The 22729-nt window shown below is 39.5% G+C and overlaps 1 pseudogene; it reads right to left on the bottom strand.

Moving 5' to 3' along the window:
* Positions 1–11777: 11777 nt before the first annotated feature.
* Positions 11778–22302, bottom strand: LOC105102395 (fibronectin type 3 and ankyrin repeat domains 1 protein-like; annotated as a pseudogene).
* Positions 22303–22729: the final 427 nt, after the last annotated feature.

Raw genomic sequence — 22729 nt, 5'->3', positions numbered from 1 at the left:
ATAAGTAACTTGGGACTGAAAACTAATCTTCTGTAGGGAAGAATCATCAGCTTGGATTTGCTAGGACAAAAGCCAGCTCCTTCTAGGTAATATTTTAAAAATTGTTTTAGGCTTTAGCTTTGCAGATAACAAAGTATTCATACGTAAGCTCCTCTACTTCTGAAAGCCTCTTCTGAGTCTGCTAGTACCTTACAGACAAGGACACAGTGTCCTTGGTGCTCAAGGACACTAAAAGGGCTTAAGCTCAAAAGTGAGTCTTGGAAAGTGTTAAAACCAGGCTTAATCTTGCCTTTCTTGATATAAAGTTGACTTGATTTTTTTTACCAAATAAACTAGATTCAGTTTTATTAAATTCCTATTGAGGTAACTACCCTTTTTATGATCTCCCCGAATGTTCTACATCTGATATTTCCATGAGTATCTATATTCATGGCCTTATCACTCAGTTTTATGTTTTGCAGATTTGAAATAAATTTACTTAGTTCAATATAAAGAAGTGTCTTGAAAATATAATTCCGGTATTAGGTGATTATAGCAAAATCAGGAACGTAAAAAGTGACAAGATGGCTAAAGTGTGGCTAGCATGGCTTCAGGCGATGAATGTGGCATCTAATCTTTGGTGATCATTCGTTTCCTTCTTTACTTTCTGTTGAGAAAACTGTATCATAAGATCCCTGGATTCTATGAAATATCAACGGTTCTTTAACAGATGAAAAGTATTTAAGAGTCATGACTATTGGGTTACTAAGAAAACATGGTCCAAGCTTCACAACAGCAAATATTCAGTGTATACCAAATGCTGGTTCTAATTCTGAGCGCTTTGCTTACCTTAAACCATTTAATCCTCACATCAATTCTATGAGGCAGAGCATTTTCTGCAAATTATATATGTGATAACTGACTTCTATCTAACATATAAAAATAACTGTTACAACTCAATAATAAAAAGGCATCTCTAAAAACTGGGCAAAGTATCTGAGCAGACATTTCTCTAAAGAATATAGACAAATGACTGACTGCTGTTCTCATTTTGTAAATAAAGAAACGGAGATACACGGTGTGGGAGTTTGCTAAAGAGATTACCCATGGTGACAGGGTCAGGATTTGAACCTAAGCACACTGGATCGTAATCACTACACGATGCTCACCTTTTGAAGTTATCTCTTTTACAGTATTAAATCCATTTTCAGAATTCAGGATACTCTTTCTCCAGAAGTTTCTAAGTATCACTGCCTTAATGAATTGCATAATTTTGAACAGAAGCCAACACTATGTTTAAACCAGGATTTTTCCTTAACAGCCATGGCAGAAAGTTGGCTTAGAGGCATTTCATTCTTAAAATTCAGTCTATTTTATTGGCATGTGGTATGTGGTAGTATTGATATCTGTTTCTCTGCCTGACAATTTACCTTTGCACCTGTATAAAGCTGTTAAAGCTCTGGCTTCAGAAATACAGTCCAACAATGAGCAGAAGGGGTGCTGTTCCCTTAACAATAATTCTGAGTCACCAACTCCCTGGATCAGAGAAGTCAAGGGAAAGATAATTAACTTTTTTTTCTCCCAAGTGTGAAACAATTCCAAAACCAATTTCTCACTTGTGAAGGGGCAATAAAGGGAGACAATAAAAAGGGAGACAATAAAAAGAATGTCTTTGGGTCACTACTTCAGTTCTTTTCTTTTTTCTTCTTTTTTCTTTTTTGTTCCCTTCTTTTCCTTTATTAATTTTTTCTCTGCTCATCTCTTTGGTTTACAGACATTTAGGAGACCACCGTTTTGATCCATCAACACATAAGTATTGAAACTAACTAATTATAAAATACATGAAATAAAAAGAGACTGGTTTACTACAAAGGAGATCGGCTGATTTTAAATAAACTTACACATATTCATAAGAATAAAAATACATGCTGTTACTTTAACTAAAGTTAGAGAGGACTTCATCTCTATGATTCCTATAGTAAATCAGGCTCAGAGGAGATTTTTCCACTGACTTAGAATAGCGTCAACATGAATGTTAATAATTGTCTTGGTCAAAATGATAATAAAAGATAGTATTTTTTATTGGCCCCCAAATTGGACCAGATAAACTTGTCTGATTGTGCACTCATGTTAGTCTCCTTTTATATGCTCTTAATTAGAAAACAGCTGGCAAATGAACACCTGAGTGGCAGAAAGTTAGCAGGATGGAATAATAGATCTTCACATTGTTTAATGGGCTGTACTGAAACAACTTTCTCAGCTCGTGAAACCTTTTGATTATTACCAAATAATTAGCGCTGCAAAGCACCATTAAGTTAAGTTATCTTTTTCATTCACCTGCATTAAAGAGTACACCAAGGGAAAACTCACAGAGCTTGGCTTATGTTCTGGTGTCAGAGATGGCTGTCAGTTTATAGTTTCTCCAAAACCATGACGATTCTGCTGCTGTCATCAAGTGACTTCTACTCAATACCGAGTACCCTAGACTTTGCTATGACATCAAGGCGTTTCAGGACTGTATGTATAAAGTTCTTCCTTTTTGAAGCTCTAGTCACCTTTCTGATCACGAGTACATGTGTGCATTTCTTTCGAAGTGTACAGTTTCACGAAGGAAGGAGCTGCTGGACTTGTGAAAAGGATTCCTGAAGTTGCTCTAAGATGCTTTTTAGAAAGAATCTATCAAACTCTCCTCTAAAAGCCTCAGAGTTAATCGAGCCATCAATGTGTACAGTCAACTGGAGCATGGTAAATTTGTCACTATCGTTTACTGGTTACCAAGATTATCGATTCTTCCAGATAAGAACTGGAGTCTGTTTAACTCAGACAGAGGAGATACGGAGTGATTAACGCCAACTGGGTTGATGGTTCTGCTTACCGAGTTGAAGTTTCATACCCCTTTTACTTCCAGGGAACATTACCTCACATTATAAAGGACCAAACAGTCTTACATTAGTTTTAGTGAAACAAACTGTAATGAAATCAGGATTATTCTGAAAGGTGCATTTTTAAAGTTGTTTATCTCTTCAAAGTAATATCTTTCCTACCAGGGCCTAACTGTAGCAGACATATTTCTTTGGAACAATTTCAATCTATCCAAAAGAACTCTTAACATCAAGAGGAAATCACTTAGAAATTACCTTTCTCTAGTGAATCTCTTTGGGACCGAACAGTTTTTTTATATAGTGTAGAATATTAGTATTCAAAGTAATCATAGGAATTGCTACACTTTAGAAAGTTATATAAGTTAACTCAGTATTTCAAAATTATAACAGCCTAGATTTATAGTCAAAGAGGTGCATCCAACATAGGGAAAATGCTCATAAAAATAAAAAATGGTTCTTAGCTTATTCTTTTCAGTAAAATTCAATATTGCATGCATCATTAAGCTATGAAGAATCTTTAAATAGTTTTTATTCTTAACATTTGAGTTGAGAGACTTTCAGTCTTTTTTTCAACTCACATACTAGCTGTCTAACTTAAACACGGCATTTTTCAAGGGTTCTTTTTGCATTTGTGACTAGTGGGCGAAGGCAAATGTTATGAACTTTTCTGTAATTCTCTTTCTGTTGTTGTTTTGTTTTCAAATGAGTCATTCTTTTTTAATTCACTGTTTCTTTTTCTGGTTTTCCTACAGGGGTGTGTACTTTTTCCCTGTTGTGATGGAATTCTCAATTGTTCTCCATTTAATGTGTCACTGAGAGGGCCGTGGACCATTGAACATTTCTGCTCTTAAGATCCCTTTATATAAAAGACTTTTTTCCTTTAGTTAAAGAAATTAGTTTCTAATATTTAAATTCATGACTTCACCTTCCTTTGGATTGTCACTTCATTGACATTTGTGAAATGCTTTCCCTTTTATATTCCAGAAAGGATAGACCAGGATATGTGTACGATTTTGACTACACAGTTTAAGAACTAGGGATATTTGGAAAGGACTCAGAAAAGAGATATACATTTGATGAAAAAGTAATAAAATAAAATCTATGGGGAATGATTAAATGGCAACGTTGATAGTTTTTTTTTTAAGCACAGTCAACAATATTTAATGTGCATTAGGCTGATACTCATTTTGGAATTCATTCTTATCTCATTCAAATGTACTAAATACAAAAGTTTTTTAGTCAAAAAAATATGAGTATGAGCTTTTCTCTGTTGATTTTCTTCTCTCACAATAACCTTTCTGTGTGTTGAACTCAGTCAACAACTTGGTTTGAAAGCATGATGTGAAGGGATTTGAGTGAACATATTCTAATCAGAATCAATTACAGTAAATGATAAATGCAGCTTTAGAGCATAAATAACTCTGCTAAATTTAGACAAGGACACTTTCTTATCCTCAGCCTTGTGGTTTTATTTTTTGAGTTAATTTATCTTGCTTTCATCTCCCAGTTTCAATGGAAGCTACTAATACTAGTCTGCAAGGAAGAAAGTCTTCTCTCGTTTGGACTTTAGGAACACACCTATTTGTCTTCTAGTAGAAACTACTGCCAGTATGGTAAATTTCTCCACCAAAATCAGCAAGTGACCCATGGCTTTGACTTTATTCCTCCCTGAAGTCTTTGACCCTCTAAAATACTTAAATGTGTAATCAATCATCTTGAATTATCTTTCTTCTCTTTTTTATCTCCCTGCTGTTTTCAGTATACTGCATTTAGTTTCCATAAACCTGCTTCTTGCTTAGGACTTACTATCCCCAATATCTTTTTATAATAGTCTTATTTATAATCCTACAATATTCTTATTTAGAATCCAACAATATAACTTACTCTCTTTGCCATGGAAAAAACTTATAATTACATGTTCTACAAATAAAAAAATACTTAAATCTAGATTTGCTGGCAAGATGGTGGTATTAATATAAGAATGTACTATAAAATATAAAGTCATTTATCAGTAGATCAAATATAATATAAATAATAGTAAATATAGATAATATAACATAGATTAGTAATTGAAAAGAGAATGAATATCATGAACCTATTGTAAATCTGAAGTATTTCTGCTAAATGTATTGCTGATTAGACCATGTGGAAAAGCACACTTGAAGACCATGGTTAGAGCAGTGAAGATATTCTGTATGAGACTACAATGTTAGATATATGTCATTGGATATTTGCCCAAACTCACAGAATGTACAACACCAAAAGTGAACTCTGTTGGAAACTATGAACTTTGGGTGATAATATCAATGTAGGTTGATGAACTGCAACAAACGTACAACTCTGGTGAGGGGTGTCAATGGTAGGGAGGTTGTGCGTGTTTGTGGGGGGAGAGGGTTATATGAGAATTCTCTATACTTTATGCCCAATTTTGATGTGAACCTAAAACTGCTCTAAAAAATATTTATTAATTTAAAAAAGATAGAAGCCATTCCTAATCTAAAAGTTATCAATGGAGGTAACTAAGTTAACTAAGTTAAGTCTAAGTTCAACTAAGTTAAGAGTGATAGCAGTATAAATGGGCTACTTGCATTTTATCCCTATTCTGTCAATATTGGCAGAAAATTCCTAAAAAAAAACCAAAGTAAGTCCCAGTTTTCTCACTTTGAGCACCTAAGAACCAGAACTGACTGCTTGGATGAGGTACATGTCCTTGAGAGAAATAGAGGGATCACAGGAAAGATGACTTTGATGACTTTTGGGTGGGTAAGAGAGGATCATCTTATTTGCATATTTACAGGAATATATTTGCATATCTTAATTGTGGTTTGTGTTGCAGGATAAATTGATATTTGTGGGAGGGTACTGGTGATCAGGCAACCTGGCATAATCCCTGTCCTTTTACAGCACAGTTAGCTAGTATAGGGTTTCCTAGCCGTAAGAACAAGGGCATGAGAGATTTGTCTGAGTAAAAGGTAGAGAATAATATAATCTTTGGCTCTGGTCCACAGGTGCTCAGCATGCAGGCGCTTGAACTTCATGAACTAACGGCTCAGACTCAGCACCACTTTGAACTTACACACAAACATCTGCTCCCCAGGGTCTTCCCACAGTGTCCGACGGATGGGTTTTCCAGGCAACATGCACGCTCTACTTGAAAAACCATCTCTCACCTTCTGTATCTTCAATCCTTCAAATAAAGCAATCTCCCCTTCTCTCAGTCTGGCAGTCTCCCCTTCATTTTTGTCATAAGATTATGTCCTTTCTTTGGGGAGGACATTTCACCTTGCTGCACATCCATCTGTCATTTCCAATCCTAAACAGAGGCTGCTAAATCATTCTTGAGAAAAAAAGAATCACGCAACCATGAAGGTTGGTATCATAACAAATTTATAGTTTCCCAAACTCAGCTGAGCTCTGAATATGGCTTAGTAACTTTTACACTGGTTTACTTCTGACATTCCTCATTGCAAATTAAGACCTTTACTAGTCTACCTAATCCCCCACCCCCTTGCTAGCAGGAGATGATCTTTCATTTCAATCGTGCTATTCCTTTGCCTACCTTGGCAAAGCTTACTTACTCCTAAAGAGATCTCAGTTTTACCTCTTTCTCCAAGCAAATGTTTTGACCTCCACAGGTGGAATTGAGCACTTCTAGCCCTAAGGAAATAGCATGTTTTTAATACCTTTGTTACAGCACCATTATTGGTATGGCACATGTCTACTCCTCCCCTAAAGCTGGTAACAAAGCAGGGCACTGACTATTTTTTATTCAGCTTTGCATCCCTCAGGCTGAAGACTGTAGTCCTGGGCACATAGAAAGCCACAGTGAGCAGATTGCACTTTTGTTTGCCCAGAAAATTTCAATTGGGACATCATATTTATTCCATTTCCTATTGGTTTTATGGGTTATTATTTAGAATATTGTCGTTTTTCCTTCTTTGCTCCCTTCAGACATAGTCCAGATTTGGTTAGTCCTGTTCCATTTTGAGACTGATAGACAATTATTGGGAGAGGGGAGAAATCTTCCCACTTGCTAGAGTTGCTAAGTTGGGATGATGTCATCCCAGAGCTGCCAGTGACCGTCTTCTCTGTGAAAGTGTGACAGCAGAAAGAGACAAATGAGAGTATTCCCCAGAACACCTGACGTCAATAAGGTTCCAAACATCCTCCCCCAACAGGGATCAAAACTAACCTTAGAAATGAGAATTTCTAGTCCTTTCCCTGTAATGAATGCTCAAGAGGGCAGGGAGGGTAATGGAGCTCAGAGAAATACCCATTTATGTCAGGCATACTTCATAAAAGAGAGGGTCAAAGTGAACCTCTGACATGTCCTTTCACTTGGAGTGAGTCCACATTCTCCCCTCGGACAGTCAAGAATGAATCTCTGGAGGGACCTGCACTTCTGGTAACAGTGAGTAGCTACTCCAGACCTACTTTCCTCCTGAAGGCAACTGGAAAATCAAACTAAAATTTTATAGATACTGGGAGCAAACAAGGAATTGAAAAATTGTGCTGAGATCCAGACAAGGATGGACATTGAGAGAAGCAAATTTAGAATTTAAAGATACTGTTCCCCTGGATGCACGTGCTGAGTCCCAGTGAGGCTGAATTTTGACAGCCCCGTGGGGCCTGACCTATGAGGTAGGGCTGAACTTGGTGTGCTGCACCCTAGAGGTAAGGCTGAACTTGAAATTGAAAAAAAGTAGACCTAATTCAACTCATCTTAAAGTTAGCAAGCATAACCTTAAAATCAAATCCTACAAGGACATTTTAAGAAAAGATAATTACAGACCAGTCTTTCTCATCTCATCATCATAGATGCAAAAATATTAGCAAACCAGATCGATCGATTGATCTATCAATCTATCTATTTATCTATGTATCTACATATTACAAATACATATGTATGTAAACATATATGACTGTGTGTTATAGACAATGCCATGTGTGCATCTGCACATGTACTTGTGTGCGTATAAACTGACAGGCTGATTCTAAAATGGAATGGAAATATAAAAGGCCAATATAGAAAGGACATTTATAAATAATAAGGAAGTAATAATCTCTCAAGTCAATAAGAAGACCTGTTACAAAGTGATAGAAGTTGAGATACTACGGTATTGAGTCAAGGGGTAAAAATAGAAAAATGGTATAGAATAGAACAGAATTGAATAGAATAAACCAAAAGCCTTTTTGAAGACACTGGCTATTCACTACTCAGTATCACAAACTTGCAGGAGAACACTAATAGTAACATAAGACTCACATAGTTAGTACATAAGAGAATATAATACTTGTAAATATTTAATTAGTTACAGTTTGAATTTATTTCACAAAATTTATTTTGGCAGAGGAGTAGGAAAGGAAAGAGGAGTACCAGAAAGATGGGGAAAGAAAAGGATCCAGAGAGAGTTAAAGTACAATGTTGTTTGGAACAGGGGACAAGAAAGATATAGTAAGTGGAGTCAGTAGTTTAGAATGCTCCTAGGGAAGAAGAGGAAAGGAAAGAAAAAACAATTTGAGTTCAAGATGCATTTAAAAAATTATTATTATATGTTTCATTATAAGAAAAATAAAATCAAACTAGTTAAAACTGAATTGGAATTTTTTTGATGATAAAAATCTGAGTGTGTGTCACCCTGTTATAATGCCATGCATGCCCAGATCTCAGGGTCTCAGGTGACGTGCAGACCTCCTTCTCTTTCTCTGTCTCTCAGTTCTGTTTAGTGAACAGGTACCTACAGTGTTCAGTACCTGCTATGTTCATGGTTCATTGTCCTGTGAATGCACATAACTGACAAAAGTCTCCTTCTGTGTGGAGCTTTCATTCCAGCTGGGAAATAAGAGAGCATAACAAATAAGTATAATAAAAATAAAATTTACACCTTATTATATTATGGCAATAAGTGGTACAAAAAGACAGAATGGGGTAAGGGAACTGGGGGTTCACGTGGCCACTTTAAATAGGATGGTTGGAGATGCTTTTTTGAGCTGGTGATACTTGAGCAAAGACTAGAAGAAGGTGAAGGAACTGGCGACTTGGATACCTGAAAGATTGTTTCAGCCAAAGAGAAACAGCCAGTACAACGGCCTTAAGATACTGGGCGCTTCATGTCTTCTTCGTAGAATAAAGAGAGAGGAGTAGAAATTCCATCAGAAAGGTAATAGAGTCAGATGTCCTTGTGGGTCCTTGTAGGCCATGGTGAGGACCTTGGCTTTTCCTTTCAATGAGATGGGGAGCTATCGGAAGGGCAGAGGAGGGACAGGGTCTGACTTTTGCTTTCAAAGGATCACTCTGGCTGCTGTTGGGAACAGGCCATAGAGGAGTCAATGCTGGAAGCAGTGAAACCACTTTAAAGGTTATGGGGTGAGGGGTGCAATCCAGCTAAAGGATGATGGTGTCTCCAACCATGAATGGAGATGGTGACAAGACGTATTTATCCCACACAGGTTTTGCAGCCCATCAGGGTTTTATGACTGATTGGATAGCAGATCTATGAAGAATCAAGGATGACTCCAGGAATTTTAGCTTGAGTAACTGGCAGGATAGAGCTGCTATCAAGTAAGACAGGGGCGATAATAAATGGAATACTTCGGGAAAGGGAGACAAAACAAGCAGCTCCGTGTTGGACATGTTAATCTCGCTGTGGCTGTGCCTCATTCTGGCAGAGATGTTGAGCAGGTAGTTGATATTCAAAGTCTAGAGTTCAGGATGGAAGTCTTGGCAGGAGATTTAAAAAAAAAAAAGTCTACTCATTTGCATACAAAGGGTATGAAATCGAAGTGGCTAGCTGAAATCATCAAGAGATTGTGTGCTAAAGAGTAGAAGGTGAAGACTGAGCCCCAGGCCACCCCACAGTCAGGCCACGAGGCAGAGAAGGCAGCAGCCACTGAGGAGACAGAACTGGAGACCTGTAAGGTCAGATGAAACAGAGCGGTTTAGGGCCAGGGGAAGAAAGTGTCTCAGCGAAGAGGGAGTGGCCGCTATTGTTAACATTTTCTGATGAATGAGGTCACTGGTCACCTTGACAGAGGCACTGTTGTGAAGTGGGGACGAGAAGAAGCCTGACTGGACATGGTTTAAGAGAGAAGGGGAAGGAATGAAATAATCTTCCATGGAGTTTTGTAGGGAAGAGAAGCAGACAAAGCAGGTGGTGGCTGGAGGGGAAAATGAGGCCAGAGGAGGTTTCGTTTGATACAGAAGCAGATTCCACATGACTTTTACTTAGTGGCCTTTATAAAAGCCAACAATTTATCACTTAAATGTAACTTTCCAAAGGTGAATTTTCAAAGGCCAGCATGATACTCCATTTAGTGTGCATAAGCTTGGTTAAAATATTATATCTTCTGCAACATTACATTAAAAAAAAACTAATATATTGATTACATGCTACCAGCAGCTACATTTTATTTTTTGACTAAAAAAATTAATGCTCAAAATGTATGTTTTGGATGAATCCTTTGCAATATATTGACCTTTACCAGGTGATTTTAATTGAATATATGGAACCCTTTGAGATAGCCAAGAATATGATTTATAAAAGATAGTACGAACTCTGCCAAATGTAAATATTCTCAGTGTATTCATCATGCATTGTATTAAATGATATTTTTCTCCACTGTACTTTCCACGAAATGGGCTGTGGAGTTCACGATATTAAACACATACTCTCATTTTATAGATGAGGAAATTGATGCACATGGCAAAAGGCAAGTTGTGGAAGATTGTACAGATAAACTTCAGTCTTCTTTCTAGTCTTTTGAGTTAAATTCTGAATGCAAGAGATGAACACCTTTGGCGTTTATGTTTACGTTTGTTCTTTTGCACTCACCGTTTTTGCTGACCTCTTTGCGTTATTTCATGCATAGACACCCCTAGACTAGAAACATTTTGAGAGGAGGAATTGTATTGCTATCTCTTTCTCATATGTGCATCACACCAAATTTGGTACCATCTGTGTTCAACAAATATTTGCAAAATTTATGAATAAACATTCTAAAATATTATGATCGCTATCTCCTAATTAAAGCAAAGAAGGGAAATCAGAAGATAACTGACTTTAGCTATAAGATATGCAAAACTCAAACAGTCTTTCTGGACCTTTAGTGCATCACAATTATGAAACAGTGACGATAATGCAGCGTCTTAATTGTCCCCAACGGCTGCTTTTCTATCTCTTATAATTAAAACACTGATGCTTGACAATTTTTGAAAGTACTTAAAATTTTTTTTTTCCTATATCTTTTATCCTGAGACAGAAAACTTTTTCTCTTTTCTCACAGTTCTCTGCAGAGTTCTTGTTCATTGTGATAAGACAAAAGCATTTCTTTACACAGGGGCATCAAAAGAATTATTTGGAAAAAGGGAAATGCATAATCGTTCTGTCTGAAGATGTCTGGATGAAATTTAGCTGCAATGTACTTTCAACATTTAGCGTTTAATTCTAACTCTTTTGTATTGACAAAAAACAGCACTGAGCACTTAGACTTAACCTTTTGGACGTCGCCCTCACTGAACCCATTCCTTTCCTGCTCTCTCACGTTCCTTCTCATTGTCTTTTGGTGCCAAATGTATTCATTTTTATTTTCTGACAAAAATCTGATTCCTAATCTTTTCCCTTCTCCATCTATTAATAGTGTTTCTTGACAGTCCTGTGGGGTTAATGACAGCTTTATAAAATAAACGTTTCTAACGTAGCAGCTGTTGGAGAAACACTACTTGTAGTTTTTGTTTGTTTGTTTTTTAGGTAAAAAGATGTCTGTCAAAGTGGAAACACTCGTATGTTACAAAAGTGCCTGTGAATCTTCAACTAAATAAATAATCAAATGTATTACCCTTGAAGATGCAGAATTTCATCTCTACTTCAAGCCCTGTTTTGCTTTGTTTCACTTGGCTTTTGGATATGAGGCGCCCGGTCAGTGAATAGATGACTTCTTGGGCATTAGCTTTTTGTTTTTCCTTTCTTTTAATAAGGAGTTTACGTTCTGCCTGTCAGAAACTGGCCATTTCTAGGCTGCCTTTGCCGGACTCATTGTTTACAGTTGCGTCTGCCCCTTTGTCAAGAAGTCACTGGACTAACTCTTCGTGATTATTTAGCACGACCACCGTTAGAGGTGTCTTTCCATCTTTGTCTTTTTCATTCATGTCGGCTCCTGCGTCGGTTAGCAGAGAGACGGCCCCTTGGTTCCCTGAGACCACAGACAGTCTCCTGAGTGAGGTCCATCCCGAGCCTGTGTCCACAACATCCGCCTCACAGCCATCCTTTGTCACCCCCTCAGCCATGTGGCACTGGCTCCGTCTGCAGCCCAGTGCCTCCTAGGTCTCCAGTGTCCCAAGAAGCGCCATGTCTTCAGAGATATTTCACAACATCTAGGTGCCCGCACAGCACGCAAGCATGAGATTGTCCTGGCCACTTCCGTTCCTCAGACTCACATCCGTGCCCTTGGTTGAGACCTAAAACTTTTAGGGCTCTGGCAGATGAAAATGGTTTTTATTTGGAAAACAGTATAATCTAAGTTGGAAAATGTCTATTCAAAAACTACCCTTTGTTGACATTCCCCCGCCCGCCCAGATAGGAACACCAGCCATCTCTACACCAGGAGAGACGAGGTCTGTGCACACTGCTGGTAGGCTACCTACGGCAGGAGCTGCGCAAACTGCAGGAACCCCACACACATTTGATGATGGATTCTGTGGTAGGCGCTCAGTGACTGTTGTTGACTGGCTGATGCACTGTGTTTAATTGTAACTGATTCTCAGTGTCTGTTTCTTCAATGTGAATTAGTATATTCCTGTCTCCCTTTTTCATTGAGTATGGAATTCTCATAACTGTCCATCTAATGGAACAGATATCTGAAAAGCTTTTGTTTTCAAGTGTTATAAAATGTCGCAGTTTCCCAGGCTTACAGAGTTTTCATAATCAGTTCTGTAATGTTGCTAAGAACATCCCCACATTTCAGTAACACTGGCAGGTTTCCACACCTTCTTCCCTTTCCTTGACTTAATTAAGATCGTTTCATACTGAGACTGGAAGAGAAAGACCACGGTCTTAGGTAACAGCACAACAACTTCACCATAAGCCAACACTAGTCAGAAACACTCACTGTAGCATACTACAGCTGGCCACCTCACAGAGTGTCTCACCAGCTGGGCATGTCATCTTCAAGACCACGAGGCTAGCCCTTAATGAGGCTGCTTACGTATTACACATGAGAATGTGCAGCGATATTTCCTCTCTGGTGCAAGTTTACTCTAGCCCATCCTTTACATTCTTCCCTGGAATAAGCATGTTAAGTCCCAACTAAATAAAAATCCTGCCGTGGCTTGCAATGATATGACTTCTTAGATGGGCATACCTGGTTTTACGGGTAAGGATCCAAGTCTGTGTTCTAGCCTCATCTCCCAACGCAACCTCAGATAGTCCACGGAGCCTCAGACTGAGCTACTCACGATGATGGTACAGTCTGTTCTCTTGGCCCAAATGTTCTCCTTCTCCTTCTTTGGTAAATTTCTGCTTATTTTCAGCTCAAATATTGACTGGGAAGCCTTCCCTTTTTTTCCTCGAATTGGTTACTCTCTCTTTTATGTGCCCCTTATAGAATCACATTGTCATGAACAGTTATTTGCCCGTTCTCCTCACCAACAGTCAAAATTAGCGCTTACACGGTCTGTCCAGTCCCAAGCACGGTGCTTGAATATCATGAAGGCTCTTCAATGTTTCATGAATGGGTGGCTCGTGTTAATAGTTCTGTTTTGGTGTTATTTCATAAAATGTTACTCCTTTATATCTGGGACACTTTTCTTAAAATATTTTATTAAATAAAATAGCATACAATTTGAAATGCTTCTTTTGTCTTAAGAACTTGAAGTCAACACATGAATGTAGAATTGTAAAAAGAGAAAAGATTATGAATAATTATCAGCCTGTCCCATGACTGTGGACCACGCTGTACGTCAGTATGGAAGAGTGCTCTCTGCAAGTCACAGAAGAGGCACCAGTCCTCTAGAGAAGCAATACAATATCCTTTTCTAGGGTTTAGGAACCTTGAAAGTCACAAAAGTCTTCTTCCTGGCCAAATGAAATCTTTCTTAATGAAGTTTAATTCTGTTTCTTGGTTCATTCCTCAAGGGTAATGGATAGTGGCTGATTCTCATCCATCAATTAACAAATAAGCAAGTACTATTTATTGAGTTCTTACTATATGGTCACCAATGTAATTGCAAAATTGGGAAATATAAGATGTAGAAGACATGATATTTCCTTCTGCAGTTTCCATTTTTTTAAAGAGATAGATGCTCCTTGGAAAAAAATCATACATTCATTAATCCAAAAATATCAATTCTCTTCCAAAATACACCCTTCCTATTCTGAACACTTGCACCAGAATGTCATGAATTGTGTTTGAAGCATGGATGCTGACCATATTCTGTAGCTGCAGTAAAAGTCATGGGTGTTAGAGTAGCATTAATTGTTGCATGTATCAGTTATCTGTTGCCACAATAATACTACATAACAAACATCCCCAAATGTAGTAGATTAAATCAACAATGATTTATTATTCTCTCAAATTTATGAGTAAATTGGTTCTGCTGGACGGGGCTCAGGGAGGCTCACTCCATGTATCTTCAGTTAACTGTAGGTTGTCTAGGTGACTGCTGATATTGACTGGGCTCGCTTACTCATCTAGGCTCTCACCTGAGACAAATGGCAAATGGCAAGGCTTTGTTTAATGTGTCTCATCCTCAGGCAGTCTAGCCTGGGCATGTTGACATGTCATCAAGTCAAAGGCAGAGGGGCAAGGTGGAGAGAGAAAGACCAGAAATGTGCAAGGAGTTTTTCAAAATTTAACTTGAATCACGTTTGTTCCATGAGCAAAACAAGTAACTTGGCCAGATTCAGCATCAGAGAATACACTAAAGGGCATAGATACAGAAAGACATGAAAGGTTTGTCCACTAATACAATCAATCTGCCACACTAAAGTAGCTAATCACTGAGAGGTAGGTTCTGAGCCAAAGTGACCAGAATGCTTACGTTAAGACTATTTTAATCCTTTGCCACTTTAAATGCATGAGGTGTGTGAGACTGAGCTAATTTTGATTAAACAGATGATGACGACGGGTGTGACTGCCGAATCACTACTGCCCCAGGAGCATCCCTGTAACAAGTGAGCTTTTCTGGGCAAAGATAGAGGCTGTAGGAATACAGTGAACCCACCCATATCACAAATCTATTTTCAAAATTCACGTCTAAACTACAGTAATAAAGATATTTCTCTGCTCCAGCTGCTGCCTTTCTGTGCTCTTTGGAAGACTGATTTCCTATTATCACACTTTGTTGAGGGGCCATCATGCCTGAAAGGCCTGAGTTATTGCCATTTTTCAAGTTACATATGGTCATGGGTTGAATGGTGTCCTCCAAAAAGATGTACTGAAGAGCTAACCTTTAGTACTTCAGAATGTGGCCTTATTGCGAAGCATGATTATTGTAGATGCAGTTAGGATGAGGTGACACTGGAGTGGGTAGACCCTGACTTCAGTACGACTGGTGTCCTTATAAGAAGAAGACAGAAATACAGAGAGGAGAATTCCATGTAAAGGCACAGAGGAACACAAGGAGGGGATGACAGAGGCAGAGACTGGAGTCAAAGAGCGCCAAGGATTGCCAACAACTACCAGAAGCTAGGAGAGGGGTATGCAACGGACTCTCCATCCGAGCTCTCAGAAGGAACCAACCCCTGCCAACAGTTGGAGTTCAGATTTCTAGCCTCCAGAATGAGGGAATACATTTCTGTTGTTTTACCCATCCAGTTTGTGGATGTGGCTTTGGAACTGGGTCATAGGCAGGATTGGCCCCAGGAAAGCTGTTCTGGTCCTGGTACCAGGGTCTGAAGCTCTCCAGAACTAGGACCCCGCTGACTCTTCCTCTTCTGTGACCAACTCTCTAGATATGGCATAGCCTCTAAAAATTTCAAAACTCACATCTATTTAGCCCATTCTCCCAGGATTTTTGGAGCCAATCACTGTGCACCTGCATTTCCAAGCAAGTGCCAGCCCCAGCGATTCCAGGGTGACTGGCCCATCCTGTTTTTACTGTGACATTTTTGGCTACTATTCTGGCTTTAAAAGTCACATATTTAATCTCTGAATGCCCTGAGAGGGCTGCTTGCTAACTATCCACCTAAGTCATTTTACCCTGTGTGGCTTTAAGCAAGTCCCACGTCCTGGTACAGCCTCTCAAGCCCTGTCGGCGCTGTAGAGGGTTTCTCTTCTCCAACCCCTTCAGCCTCTCTTATGAGCACCCCCAGGGGAGCCTGCTGGCGCATCTGGCTCTCTAGTTACCACTGGGGACCAGGATTCTTGTTTCACAACCACTGGAAGCTTGCACTTCTTTCTGTGTTCCCAAGGTGCCTAGCGCATTGCAGAGAATGTACTGGTGCTGTTCACTTCCTGATTAACAGGTTCTTGACCTTTTTGTCAGAGAAGCAGTTGTCATAAATCCATGGAGAACAGCCTCCGGAGGCTTATTGGAGGTGGTGAGGGGAGGCAAATTAAAGGGAGGCAAAGCCTTACGCAGAGCTGGCAAGGCAGCTGTCTTTACGCTCCAGTACTGTCGGCCCCAGCCACCGACCAAAGGGCCCTGGAATGATTTCCATGAGTCACTTGTCAGTGATGTTTGAGAGATGCTGAGTTCTCACAGGTAAATGGGAGGTCGAACACCTTGGGAAGCTGGCCCAGGAGTCATGTTACATAGTCTAAGTATTAACTCTCTGTTCCAGTTGTAAAGCGTAGAGCCCAGAAGGACTAGGAGTGGGGACGGGAGGTGTCAGGTGTGGGGAAGTGGATTAACAATCCCCCTTTGTCCCAGTAAGGGACCGCTGACTGACAGGACAAAGGTGGTCAATCCGCAAGAAGGAATCAAAAGTCCAAAGATAGAATGAGATGTGGGAGAACAAATTTTGGCAATGTCTTCAGGCTGATCTATGGTAGGAGAAATTGGGGTATTTCTTTCCCCATTGTCACTCTGACAAGGGGCATGTATGTTTGGATTTCTGCTTCGTTCGTGAAAGCTTTTACACTACAGGAAATACACTATGAATATTTAAAAAATTTTTTTTGACAGAGCTCAGGGAGCTTTTCACAGAAGCAATTACAACATCTTTAGCTTTGATCCATTCCCTTGCGATGTTTGGTTTTAAATCAGACACTCTATAAAAATAGCAAGCAAATTTCACAACCGCCGATATACATTTTAAAGTGTAAATGTTCTTAATCATATTTAAGATAAATCAAGGTTAGCTTCATTTTTCAAGTAAAAAAATCCACTATAAATATGAATATATTTTGATTGGGAATAATTAAAGGACTTTTAAGCAAATCAGAGTATTTTTATAGCAACACAAAACTTCACTATAAGAAAAGTACTTTTTGGGGCCAATGTTTTCCTTCATGTTTAAATATGAAGGAACACTACATCTCTGAAACAGCAGGTAACCCTCGAAGTCCTGACACTGCTTGACAAGGAAAACACCCAGTCATTTCAGGTTTGGACTGCTAGAGAATAATTTCACGAGGTTAAGACTCTGGAATTGAAGACCTCTGATTTAAAGGGATATTAGTGTTTGCCCAGGCCTCTGGCTTATGGAAACTGTGCTTCAAAACAAAATTACTCAAGTCGATGGAGAATCTGCCACTTGTAAACCTCAGGCAGCTAGGATGCTCCAAATACTTAGAAGAGCTGTGGTGAGTAACAGGCTCTTTGATATTCAGTCATTTCATCCTGTTGGTGAGTTAATCGAAAACTATTTTCCTAGATAGTCCAAGAAATTAGAAAATAACACCGAACATTTCTTGTGTGGTAATATCCCACCATCAGCCAAGAGATTGAAGACCTGTATCTCTAAAACTTCTTAGACCTCTTTAGTGGTCCAAGTCTAAAACTGCTACCCGGAAGATCACTAAGAATACGAACGTGCCTTGCTTTAGAAATTATAAAATAGGATGCAAATGTTTGCTAGACAGAGAAATGGATGCATTCTTCAGTGACTTCAGTCCCTTTGCTAACGTTAAACTGTGGATGCTAAGTAGGTGCGCCATTTCAGTCCGAAGGAAGACGGTTCCCCAGAAAAATCCCTCCTGGCTATTTTATAAGCCTAATACAGTTCTCTCTGTTTTCTTGACATTTGCTTTTGACACCCCCAACAGGTTTCTTACTATTGTTTAGGATCCCCGTGGAGTCAATGTGAAGGCAGAGTGAGAGGAGGAAGGGGTCCAGTTGTTAAGCAGTGGCCAATAAAGACGACCTACGTTCCCGCTCCCGATGGTTGGGCTCATCAACCCGGAGCGAGTCTGAGTAGGTCGTTGGTTGCAGAGAGCGTAAGACACAGAACTTGTCTACAGGAAAAGAATTTTCAAGAGGCTTTGGGAACAGTTTCTCCTACTGAAAGAAAGATGCTATCTCTGAAGGAAAGAAAAGGGAAAGCTTTAGAAATAAAGCGGAAACTCCCTCCTGTGCGTTTAGATGTTTAAATCTGCAGGTAAACAAGGCAGCAGGGAGCATCTGCACCCGGGCTGAGGAGCGAGGCAAGCCGGGGGGTATTGCCACTTGTTACTGCACTTGACATCAATTAAACCTGTTTAAATAAAGTGTTAGATTCCTTTTCTATTGCATGCAACATTTACATTCATTATGCCAAATGCCAGAACTGTTTTCTATAACCAAGTCACCTGTACTTATAATCAATTCATGCATTTTGGACACCCACAGGATAGGTCAGCAGGGCATGCTAGCATGCTCTGGTCTGTGCATGGGAAATTAAAATGCCCCGCTTGAGAGAGCTAGTCCTTCGTTTCCACAGCAGGTACCGCTCCTGGTTCTTTCTCCCCTGTGGAATCATTAGTGAGCAAGATTCCGCTATAACACACTGGGGTGAGGACTCAAGTCTTCTATTCTCTCAGCTTGTGGCCTGAAATGTTATTTCCTGGGGCTCTGACTCTGACCAAGGGCTGATGATTTCTGTAAATTCAAAGTGGCTCGGGCAGTTTCCTTCCTGTTTCTTCTCGGTCTCCTGTTATCTATGGATCTGCAATGCTTCTAACTTTGCACCCGGTAGATGGCAGTGGCAGTCACTCTAGAACCCAGGCCTTCCCGCTCCCTCCTCATTCCTTTTCCTTCCAGGCACCAGGACCCTCCTCATTCCTTTTCCCTGTCAATCCCTGCACATGCCGACGGCTGGACCTGGAAAACTATTCCTTCCTCACTTTGCTTAGTTTCCTCAATTGTATCTTCCCAGGGGCCCATGAATCTTTTTTTCATAGGACAGACACGGCACAATGACCATTACACAATTGTGGTGTGATTATTTGTCAAATCCCATTTCTCCGATTAAAATACGAGACTCTGAGGGACAGGGCTGTGTCCGTTTTGGTCTCCCAACCTATCTCAGGGTCTCCCATCCATCTCGGAGGGCTTGGCATAGAGAACAAATATGTGTAGAAAAATGAATACATAGGTGGAGGGGATGAATGAATAAAAATAAACCCCACAAATATTGGATCCATTTTTTTTTGTCTCAAATTGTTCTTCCGCTTTTAATGTCCTCTGGTTTTTTGATTACCTTCTTCCCATCATTTGAGAGAGGTCCAGTCCCAACTCCTGCATGAAATTATTTTTAACTATTAAATCCTCACCTAATCTTTTTTTACCCCCAAATTTCACATATCGTGGATAAGCATGCCTTGCATTTGTGATAGTTTTTCCCCTCACATCTGTAGAATCTGTCTTCCCTGACAGACTGTAGGTTTAGGATGACACAGAGATATTTCCTACCATGTTAAGCACAGTGCCCGACACACAGAAGATGCAAATATATCTGCTGTATTTCTGGAATCATTGAGATTCTGTCTCAAACTGTCTGAAACAATACACTTATGTCTATGAGGATAAATACTCTTAAAAGAATGTATTGGGTTGAGTGTGGGAAGAAGGATGAAGATAGTGGCCCAGTGAGAAAGAGTGCCTCTGTCTAAGTCCAACCAGGAAAAGACAGACCACCAATTATTCTAATAACTGAATGCAGGGAATTGGTTAAACAGGTAGGAGAGAGCTGAAAAAGTGAGAATGAGGACACTAAGAAAGCATAGATCAATCTGATATGGAAACAGCCTAACTATCCATTGATGGATGAATGGATAAAGAAGATGTGGTTCATGTGTACAATGGAATACTACTTAGCCATGAAAAATGAAACCTTGTAATTTATGATAACATGGGTGGACCTTGAGGGCATTATGCTAAGTCAAATAAGTCATACAGAGAGAAACAAATACCTTACGATTTCACCCATAAATAGCATCCAAAAGAAAACAATACCAATAAAAAAAAATGAAATAAAAACAAGCCCACAGGTACAGAGAACAATTAGTGGTTACCAAAGGGGAAAGGGTTGGGGGGGTGGGCAAAATGGAGGAAAGGAGTCAACTGTCAGGTGACGGATGGAACCTAGTCTGGTGGTGGTGATCCCTCTGTAAGGCATACAGATGTTGAATTGTAATGCTGTACACCTGAAACTTATATAATAAAAAAATTTTTTAATGTAACAGATCACTTCATATAATTATTATTTGGGCACTAGTTCATTATCTTTTCCACAGAATCCTAATTAGTAAATTTTCTCAGCTTAAAGTATCTGGGAAAAAGAAGTTTCTAGTATTTAAAAGAAAATGACTTCTTCCAGGCAGGAAAAAAAAAGGTTATTAGCACAACATTTCAGGATCATGAATAAATGCTTAAATTATGAGAATAAAAATATTAAGACTATATAAAACTTCAATGACTCAAACCTTTTCTTTTTTTTGGTATTTGCAATGGTTCTAACCCTGTCCTGTGGTGTGACAGCTTGGGGAAGGGAGCAAATCCACCTCCATGACTACCGTGTTCAACCCTTCCAAGTCCTCCTGGCTACACTGGCTTCATTGCTCCCAACTCCCTTCTCCAATCTTTAACACACATGCTCAAAACCCAGTCTCCACCTTTCTCTGCCTTACTCTGTGCCCCAGAAAGTTCACAGCCAGGGACTTATTATCCAAAGTTTCTTGCCACCTGACTTCCAGTTGGATTTGGCCAGTGGTATGCATGAGCAGATCAGAAGAGAGGACGAGAGAGAGACAGTGGGATCCACCTTCCTGGTCTTGACCTTGTCTAGCTGTATTTAGCCTCGAGTGGCTGCCATCTCTTCTTGGTTCCCACGCTTGTTGTGTGGTCCCTTTCCATGACTTAGTTAATAATACTGTGCTATATACTTGAAAGCTGCTAAGACTATAGATCTGAAATGTCATCAACACGTGCTAAAAAGTGGTAATTATGTGAGGTGATAGAGGTTTTGACTAACCTTATCGTGGTAAGTGTTTCACAACATACATGTGTATCAAATCATCAAGTTGTACACCTTATACTTACATATGTTAAGTGTCAGTTATTTCTCAATAAGAGAAATATAAACTTTAAGCAAATGATCATCCATTTACTTTATAGAAAACAATAGATATGATAGTTCCTGACAAGAGTAAGAGAATAGAATCTACAACACTAAGAAACTTTAAAAAAAAAAACCCCAACCAACCAAAACCTGCAATAGGAGAGGTACTATGCTCAGCATTGAGTATTATAAAAAAAGTGCAAGAAATTCATGGCTTATTAACATGGACAACAATTAGTATAAAATGGCAAAGGCAAAAGTTATCACCAAATACCCAATGAATGACACAGATGATGTAAGCTAAGGAGGCAAGAAAGTTGGAGAAATATTTGAGGCAGAGGTGTAACTCAAGTTTGGCACTGGGTTTAGATATACGTGGGAGAGAAGAATACCATCATGAGAATACAAACCTCAGCAAAGATCTAGAAGTTGAGATGCTGGTTTAGTTGTTGCGGAGAAAGAGTGAAATAAAACAGAAGGACAAGTATACAGAGACAAGAAAGTCACATGCCCTCAACTTAGTTACGTATAATCATTCTCGAAGTAGAATGTGGAGGAATCACTTTGTGGTAGGATTGACAACTCTACCTCAACTCTATTTTTTTTTTTTTTGTCTTAATCCTAGTCACATGGTCTTAGCTCACCCTTGGGCAGATGGCAAGTACATCTTACAATCCAGAATAGCCAAGAGAAGGAAGCACCAGCGGACAGAACCAAACCAGTGTCCAAGAAAGTCTATAGGATCATAACAAGGAAACCAAGGCGAAGAAGCCGGCTTGAACACTGAACACAAAGGCAAAAGGTCAAGAATGAGGTTGCACTGTACGTGGTGGTGTGCCGTCCAGATCCGCTGTCAGGATCAGCTCCCTCCATTTCCCCAGCTTCCAGGTGTGCTGGCTGCTGACCGTTCACAGTTGAACCTCTCTCCTGGAATTATCATCTCTGAAGGTTGCTGCCACAGCCATGGTGGCATTCCCTTGCAAAGATCAGTCTGCAGCCAATGACTAGTCACTGCAGGGTACAAAGTCCCAGTCCCTTTTCTTTGATTCAGAACAACTCTGCTGGGCTGTTCTAATTCCAGTGGTCTGAGAATTCTGTTGCAAGAGTATTGCAGTCAGCCTCTCCTGTCCAGTCCTGCCTCTCTCTCTCTCTCTCTCTCTCTCTCTCTCCCCCTTATAGGCATTGTTCTCAAGAGCTTTCTGCTCTGAGGAGCATGGATAATACCCTTTTGGGGACTGGCTTGCCCTAAGAGGTCACACTGAGCTGTTTCATACATTCACACTTCTTGAGAGGAAATGATAAAATCATGGGCTGGTTGAATCAGCCAATGGTTTCAATAGGTATTCTTGATCTTCACAGAGTTTATGTATAAAATCATGTAACATTTCACAA

Source organism: Camelus dromedarius, chromosome 22 (genome assembly GCF_036321535.1).
Source record: "Camelus dromedarius isolate mCamDro1 chromosome 22, mCamDro1.pat, whole genome shotgun sequence".
In the NCBI taxonomy this organism is placed as follows: Eukaryota; Metazoa; Chordata; class Mammalia; order Artiodactyla; family Camelidae; genus Camelus; species Camelus dromedarius.
Note: the sequence above shows the minus strand (reverse complement) of the source record. Positions and strands in the feature narration are given on the sequence as shown.